General features: G+C 35.8%; 1 pseudogene; it reads right to left on the reverse strand.

Annotated features, from left to right (window-relative positions):
- Positions 1 to 1,186: 1,186 nt before the first annotated feature.
- On the reverse strand, positions 1,187 to 1,264 carry LOC118551063 (U4 spliceosomal RNA; annotated as a pseudogene).
- Positions 1,265 to 7,218: the final 5,954 nt, after the last annotated feature.

Raw genomic sequence — 7,218 nt, forward strand, 5'->3', positions numbered from 1 at the left:
ACTGCTATTTTATCAATATTGACTCTTCCAACACATGAACATGGGATATGTTTCAATTTATTAATTTCCTCCTTTAATTGCGGTTTTCAGAGTATAAGTGTTACATTTCTTTTGCAGAATATAACGTTATAACTATTGCTTTTTTTCTTTTTTATGCTATTATAAATAAAATTGTTTCTTTACTTTTATTTTTGGATTGTACATTGCTAGTATATACAATTAAAGATTCTGTATGTTGATTTTATACTCTACCAACTGGTTGAACATGTTTATTAATTCTAATAAATTTTTAGCAGATTCCTTGGGATTTTCTTTCTATAAGATCATGTTATATGCAAAAATAATCTTACTTCTTCCTTTCCAATCTAGGTACCTTTTATTTCAGTTTATTTCCTAATTGGCTTGACTATAACCACTAGTACAGCATTGAATAAAAGTGGCAAGAGGGGACATTTTTGTTTGTTCCTTATTTTGGAGGCAAAGAATTCAATCTTTATTAATTAATTATGATGTTATCTGTGGGGTTTTTTAAAGATACCCTTTACCAGGTTGAGGAAGTTTCCTTCTTTTTCCTAGTTGGTTGTGTTTTTATCCTCAAATGGTGTTAGGTTTTGTCAAATGCTTTTTCTGCATCTATTAAAATGATCATGTGCTTTTTGTTCTTTTTTTTCCTGTATTTCTGTACTTATTTTTTTTTTTTTATTTCTTTTTTAAAGATTTATTTGACAGAGAAAGCGACAGCAAGAGAGGGAACACAAGCACTGGGAGTGGGAGAGGGAGAAGCAGGCTTCCTGTGGAGCAGGGAGCCTGATGGGGGCTCAATCCCAGGACCCTGGGATCATGACCCGAGCCAAAGGCAGACACTTAACGACTGAGCCACCCAGGCGCCCCTAATTTTTATTTCTTTTTAAGTTTTAAATTTTAATTCCAGTTATATTAGTTTCAGGTGTACAATATGGTGGTTCAACTCTTCTATACATGACTCGGTACTCTCTGTTGATAAGCTGTATTATATTGAATGATTTTCAGGTTGATCCAATCTTGCCTTCCTGGGATAAATCCAATTTGATCATGATGTATAGTCCTTTCTATATGTTCTGTCTTACTACATTTGATTTGCTAGTATTTTGTTGAGGAATTTTTGTGTCTAGAATCATAAAAGATATTGTTCTGTAGTTTTCTTGGCATGCCTTCAGTTTTCAATTAGCAATAATCGCGCCTCGGATAAACCTCATTGGCTACGATACTGCCACTGCGCAAAGCTATGTCTTCAGTTTTGATATCACAGTAATAACAGCCTCAGAGGATAAGTTGGGATACGTCCCCTCTTTTTTTTTGTCAAGGTTAGTCTGCTAGCAATGAAATCTTTCCGTTTTTGTTAATTTGGGATTTTTTTTAACCTTTATTTTCACTTTTTGAAAGATAGTTTTGTTGGATACAAGATCCTTGATTGGCAAGTAATTTTTTCTTTCAGTACTTTAAATATGTCAATCTTCTGGTTCGATTGTTTCTGATTAGAAGTTAGCTCTCAATCTTATTGGGTCTCAATTCTACCTGATGAGTTGTTTATCTCTTTCTGATGTTCTCTTTGACTTTATTTTTCTACATTTTGACTATGATGTTCAGAATTAAGATCTCTTCATGTTTTACTACCTGGAGTTGCTATTCTTGGCTGTATAGATTAATATTTTTCATCAAATATGAGAAGTTACAAGTCATTACTTATTCAAATATTTTTCTGCCTTTTTTCATATTCTCCTCTCCTTCTGGTGCTTCCATAATGCATATGTTGATGCACTGAATGGTACCCACAATTCTCTGAGACTGTTCACTTTCTTTTCTTCTCTGTTCATCTCTATGGACATATCTTCAAATTTGCTAATTCTTTCTTACATCAGATAAAATCTACGATTTAGTCTCTGTGGTAAATTTTTATTTTGTTTGCTGTACTTTTAAACTTTAGAATTTCCATTACTTTTTTTTTTTTTAAGATTTTATTTATTCATTTGACAGAGAGAGAGAGAGAGAGAGCACAAGCAGAGGGAGCAGCAGGCAGAGGGAGAGGGAGAAGCAGGCTCCCCGGGGGAGCAGGGAGCCCAATGCGGGGCTCAATCCCAGAACCCTGGGATCATGACTCGAGCCAAGTCAGCCGCTTAACTGACCGAGCCACCCAGGCACCCCTCCATTTCTTTTTCTTAAAGAATTTCTGTCTATTTTTGAATATTCTCTATTTGATGAGCCACTGTGATCATACCCTCCTTTACTTCTTTAAGCAAAGTTTCCTTTAGTTTTTTTTCAATTTATTTGTAATAGTTGTTTTGAAGTCTTTGCTAATCTCACATTTGCACCTTTTCAAAGGTAGTTTCTGTTGGCAAATTTTTTCCTCTGTGTCATAATTTCCTGTTTCTTTGCATGTTTTGTTGTTTTTTTAATCTGGACAATTCAAATAACATATCATAGGAACTCTAGATACTGATCCTCTATTTCCCACCTCAGTGTGTAATTATTTTATTATTATGTTATGTTAATCACCATACATTACATCATTAGTTTTTGATGTAGTGATCCATGATTCATTGTTTGCGTATAACACCCAGTGCTCCATGCAGTACGTGCCCTCTTTAATACCCATCACCAGGCTAACCCATCCCCTACCCCCTCCCCTCTAGAACCCTCAGTTTGTTTTTCAGAGTCCATAGTCTCTCATGGTTTGTCTCCCCCTCCGATCTCCCCCCCTTCATTCTTCCCCTCCTGCTATCTTCTTCTTCTTTTTTTTTTTTTTTTTAACATATCAATGTGTAATTTTTAATGATTCTCCTCAGAGGGTGAAGCCTTGCACAGTCACCCAAGGATGACAATGACTTTAATAGAACTCCCTACACTGTTTCTCTGTCTTTCATTTAAGGTTTGCATCTCCATTAGGGTCACACCCAGATATCAGCCTCCACTAATTGCTGGCTTATTGCTTTATTGTTTTTGATAATGCCCTGGGACATTATTGCTTAACAATCTGACCCAATTAAATTTGGGGCCCTTTGCAGAAGTAATATTTGAAGAGGGCTCTTCTTGGTTATTTTTTTCCTCTGTCTTCTTGCTGCTTTATGGTTTAGCTTGTGGCTCTATGTAAGTTAATAGCCTTCTCTTGATTGCTTACCTCCATATTCTCCATTTTGTTCAACACTAAATTTAGTCTTGAACTACCCCCCTCTCTGCTCAAAATAAAGACAACTGTTTTAGGTAGAAGGTCAGAGCCCTCTATTTTTACTGCCTACCTCTTGCCTGCATCAAACCTCCACAACACGGCTCTGGAGCTAGGGGCATGGAAAGTGTCCCAGTTCAGTAAGAGTAAGACCACTGTTCTATCAATAGGGCATTGATCTGATAGGTAGGTAAGCCTTCTGTCTTTTTGACTTGCTTTTCTGTGTGTTCAACCTCTACACTGCAAACAAGCTGGGGTAAATACAATAACAGTCATGGTATTCTCAGCCTGTTGCACCTGGTATAGAGTTTCTGCCCTTCGATTTGGAGCTGAGGGAAAAAGAAAGCACCAGACTTCTCAGCTGTTCTTGCCTGGAAAAGAACATCTACAACCTGGAGCTGGGTGGATGCTCATGTCCTGCCTTTCTCCAGGCATACTATATAGCTCTAGCCCAGGACCTGAGAGGAGAGAGAGCTTTATGTTCTTGGATACACCTGTGAAGAATGGAGTTTCTGCCATCCTGAGTTGGGAAGAGAGAGGAAGGTAGCTACTTGTGGCTTGAATGCTAAAAACTCTTGCTGTTCTTTCTGATATTTAGTATATTTTCTTGGTCGAGTATTTCTTCATTTTCTTTATGACCTTAAGACAATTTCCAGAGACCTTGGTTATCTTTAAAAATAATTTTCACTAGTTATGACAATTTCCCTAGGGAGAGGATCTGCAGACCTATTCACATGGCCATTCTGGAAGTCATCCTTCTATCAGTACATATTTATACACATTGCATCTTAAGAGAAATGTTTAGTCTGATGAAATAGAACTTTTTTTTTTTTTTTTGGAATAAAGCTCACAGAAAGTCAGGCAAGAAATTATCACAGGAAATTACAATTCAGGTTGCCATGGTGACTTAATGTGAATAGGGTAAGGCAATGTTCTTTGCCTCAACTATCATCTAGCTTTTTGTGTGAAAAGTCCAGATTTTTGAACACCCACCTCCCTTGCCATGGAGTGAGTGGGTTTTAGGAAGAGTCTACCAATTTACATCTTTAAGTCAGTGTCCTAGTTGATATTGAATGATGTGGACAAAGGATTCCACTTTGAGTACTATGAGATTAGGAAAGATGTTGAAGATAAATGAGCTAGATTCAAACATCTAAGAGATATGTAAAGGAAAATACCAAGTAAATTAAAGATAGATGTATTTCTAAGAAGACAAGAGAATTATAAATTATGGAATTTTACTTAATCAATGATTGATGAGCCCTAGAACTCAAAGAGGGAATGATCTGGGCTGATTTAGGATATCTTTAATTAAATGATGGACCCTATACTAAAGTAAACTGTAAAGTGTCAAGCATATGAAAAAACAAAATTAGGACACCTGGGTAGTTCAGCCAGTTAAGTGTCTGCCTTCGGCTCAGGTCATGATCTCAGGGTCCTGGGATCGAGCTCCCCAGTCAGACTCCCTGCTCAGCGGGGAGTCTGCTTCTCCCTCTCTCTTAGTCCTTCACCCACCCTGGCTCATGCTTTCTCTCTCTCTCTCTCTCAAATAAATAGATAAAATCTTTAAAAAATAAACAAAACAAAAACAATACAAAACAAAACAAAAACCAGGAATGCCATCACCAACCCAGAAATATATTATGAGGAAAGGGAGTTTGGGATGTAAATCAATGACCAAAAGATCAGTCTGACAGCTGAAAATAGTAATAGTCTTAATATGATGAACAAGCCAAAAAAGAATTCTACATGTAAGTTATTGATCAAGCTGGAAATCTAGAAATCAGAGGGAGTTCAAATAGCATTAAATCTTCACAATTTTAAAATTAGAGGAGCTTTAGATATTGTCTAATTGTCCCAATATTCATATAATTCAATTTATTCATGTACTCGTTTAATAAAATTTTTTAAACAGCTACTTTGGCCAAGCACTAACCTAGGGGCTTAAAGTATGTCATTGAACTACATGAATGAAGATCCTTCCTACAGTGAAGTTTAACCCTAAGGCCCACAGAAGTACAGTAAATTCTTATGAGTTAATTATTGGCACAAGAAATGGTAGAACACTAAATTATACTAATTCAGTGTTCTAATACCAGTGAGAACAGACAGAAAATGGCAGAGACACAAAATGATATGTGGTGAAAATGGTGAGTATTAAAACATTCTGAAACTCAGGTATTAAGGTCCAAAAAGGACTACCAGAAAGAATAATTCGGAGCTCAACTAAAATTGTTTTTAGTTACTCTTGATCTTACAATAATGGGAAGAAGTCACTTCCTCAATTACATAAGAAATAAAGGATTATTAGGCCAGAGCAGACCATCATAACCTCTTGGAAATAAAAGAAAGTAATATAAATTCTGTTTTGGCACTCACTGGCCTTTCTATACATAATAATTCAATTTTTTAAAAATACATGGGTGCTCCAGAAGCCACTGCGCTAATGATGATAATAATCTTATTTAATATTTATTGATTATCTACTATATGTGAAGTATAATGATGAAGACTATACATATATTACCCTGTTTAATGTTCATAGCAATCAAATGTGCTGTTGAAGAGTATTTCTCCAACTTTACCAGTTGAAGAGTATTTCTCCAAATTTACCAGTGTGGAAGCTGAGTTTTAATTTCTCTGTAGTCACACATAAACTCAATGACAGAGGTAGGGCTGATTTTAGAATGTTGCTGGTCTCACCACTCCACCATCCTAAGCATCACTCTACCTAAATTATGCAACAGATGGTTCTATACTCCATAGTAGAGAAAAAGTAGAATATTTGAAGGGTGGAAAGCAAACAAACAAACAAAAAACTAAACCTTTTAGGAAATAATAATTGGGTGTATGCAAAAATGCCAAAAAGTCATGAATCCATCTGAGTAACTAACGATACGAACATACAGACTAAGTGTGTTTAACAGAAACAACCCTATAGTGATGATACGATTATCAGATCCCTCAAGAGTGAATTAATATGAATTCAAATGGTTAACAATTATGTCCTTTAAACTTCCTTAAATGCCTTATTATATAAAGAAAAAGATACAGATCGATTCTCTTCTCTTACTGGTAAATATTCATAATTGATTAATAATGATTGAGCAGCCACCGGACTAAGCTAAGTAGTAGATTTCAGACCCCTGAAGCTCTGTTCAGTTTATTAAACCATACTTCCACCTCTGGTTTGTTTTTTCATAAACTGAAAATTTGAGCCCCTAAATAAATATGAGGCAATTTCAGATCCCTTAGCACTGAGAAAAATGACATCTATCTTGAACTAATTGCAGTCTCTTTGGGAAGCTGGGTGAGTGCTATGCCTTATTTAATATTCCTGAGTTTAAACTAAGACTACATTTTAATAAATGCTCACAGAGCAGATTACCAAAATTTGTCATATACAGGTGGGAGCATTCCATTCCCTTGGCTGGAGAAGGATATTCATTCTAGAAAAAGAGATCAGTCAATTTTGTCACAGGCTGCATGGATGGCTCCATTTCATAGTAGTCCTGGCTAGGAATGGGATATAATACCATTGAGAAAATGTCTTCTGGTAAAATTGCTCTTTGTAATTTTATTATCTATATCTATGTATATAGGAATTTGAGACAATGTTCCTGGTTTTATACTTGTCATTTTCAGAAGGCTATGTGGTACAAAGTTATTCATTCTTCTACCAAAGCATGAAAATCACATTTAGAGGATGGAGAGGAAAAGGGTATAGGAGGATATGTTAGAATGAGACAATGGCATTCCCATGTCAGCATTTCAGATTCATGTGTTTTGTCTACCTTGTATCCCTCAGTAAAAATACAATGTTTAATAGCACATAGTCACATTATATTTTGCCCTATTAAATTTTAGGACATGGAACCAAAACATAAATTTGCCTCAGTGTACTGCTGTAGATGAAATGGGAACCCAAACAGATGAAGAAGTCACCTCTTTCTAGGAGAGGTCATGGCACATTTGACAAAAATGTACATCTTTTGCACTACAGATGAGCAAATGCTTAA

Source organism: Halichoerus grypus, chromosome 4 (genome assembly GCF_964656455.1).
Source record: "Halichoerus grypus chromosome 4, mHalGry1.hap1.1, whole genome shotgun sequence".
Lineage (NCBI taxonomy): Eukaryota > Metazoa > Chordata > Mammalia > Carnivora > Phocidae > Halichoerus > Halichoerus grypus.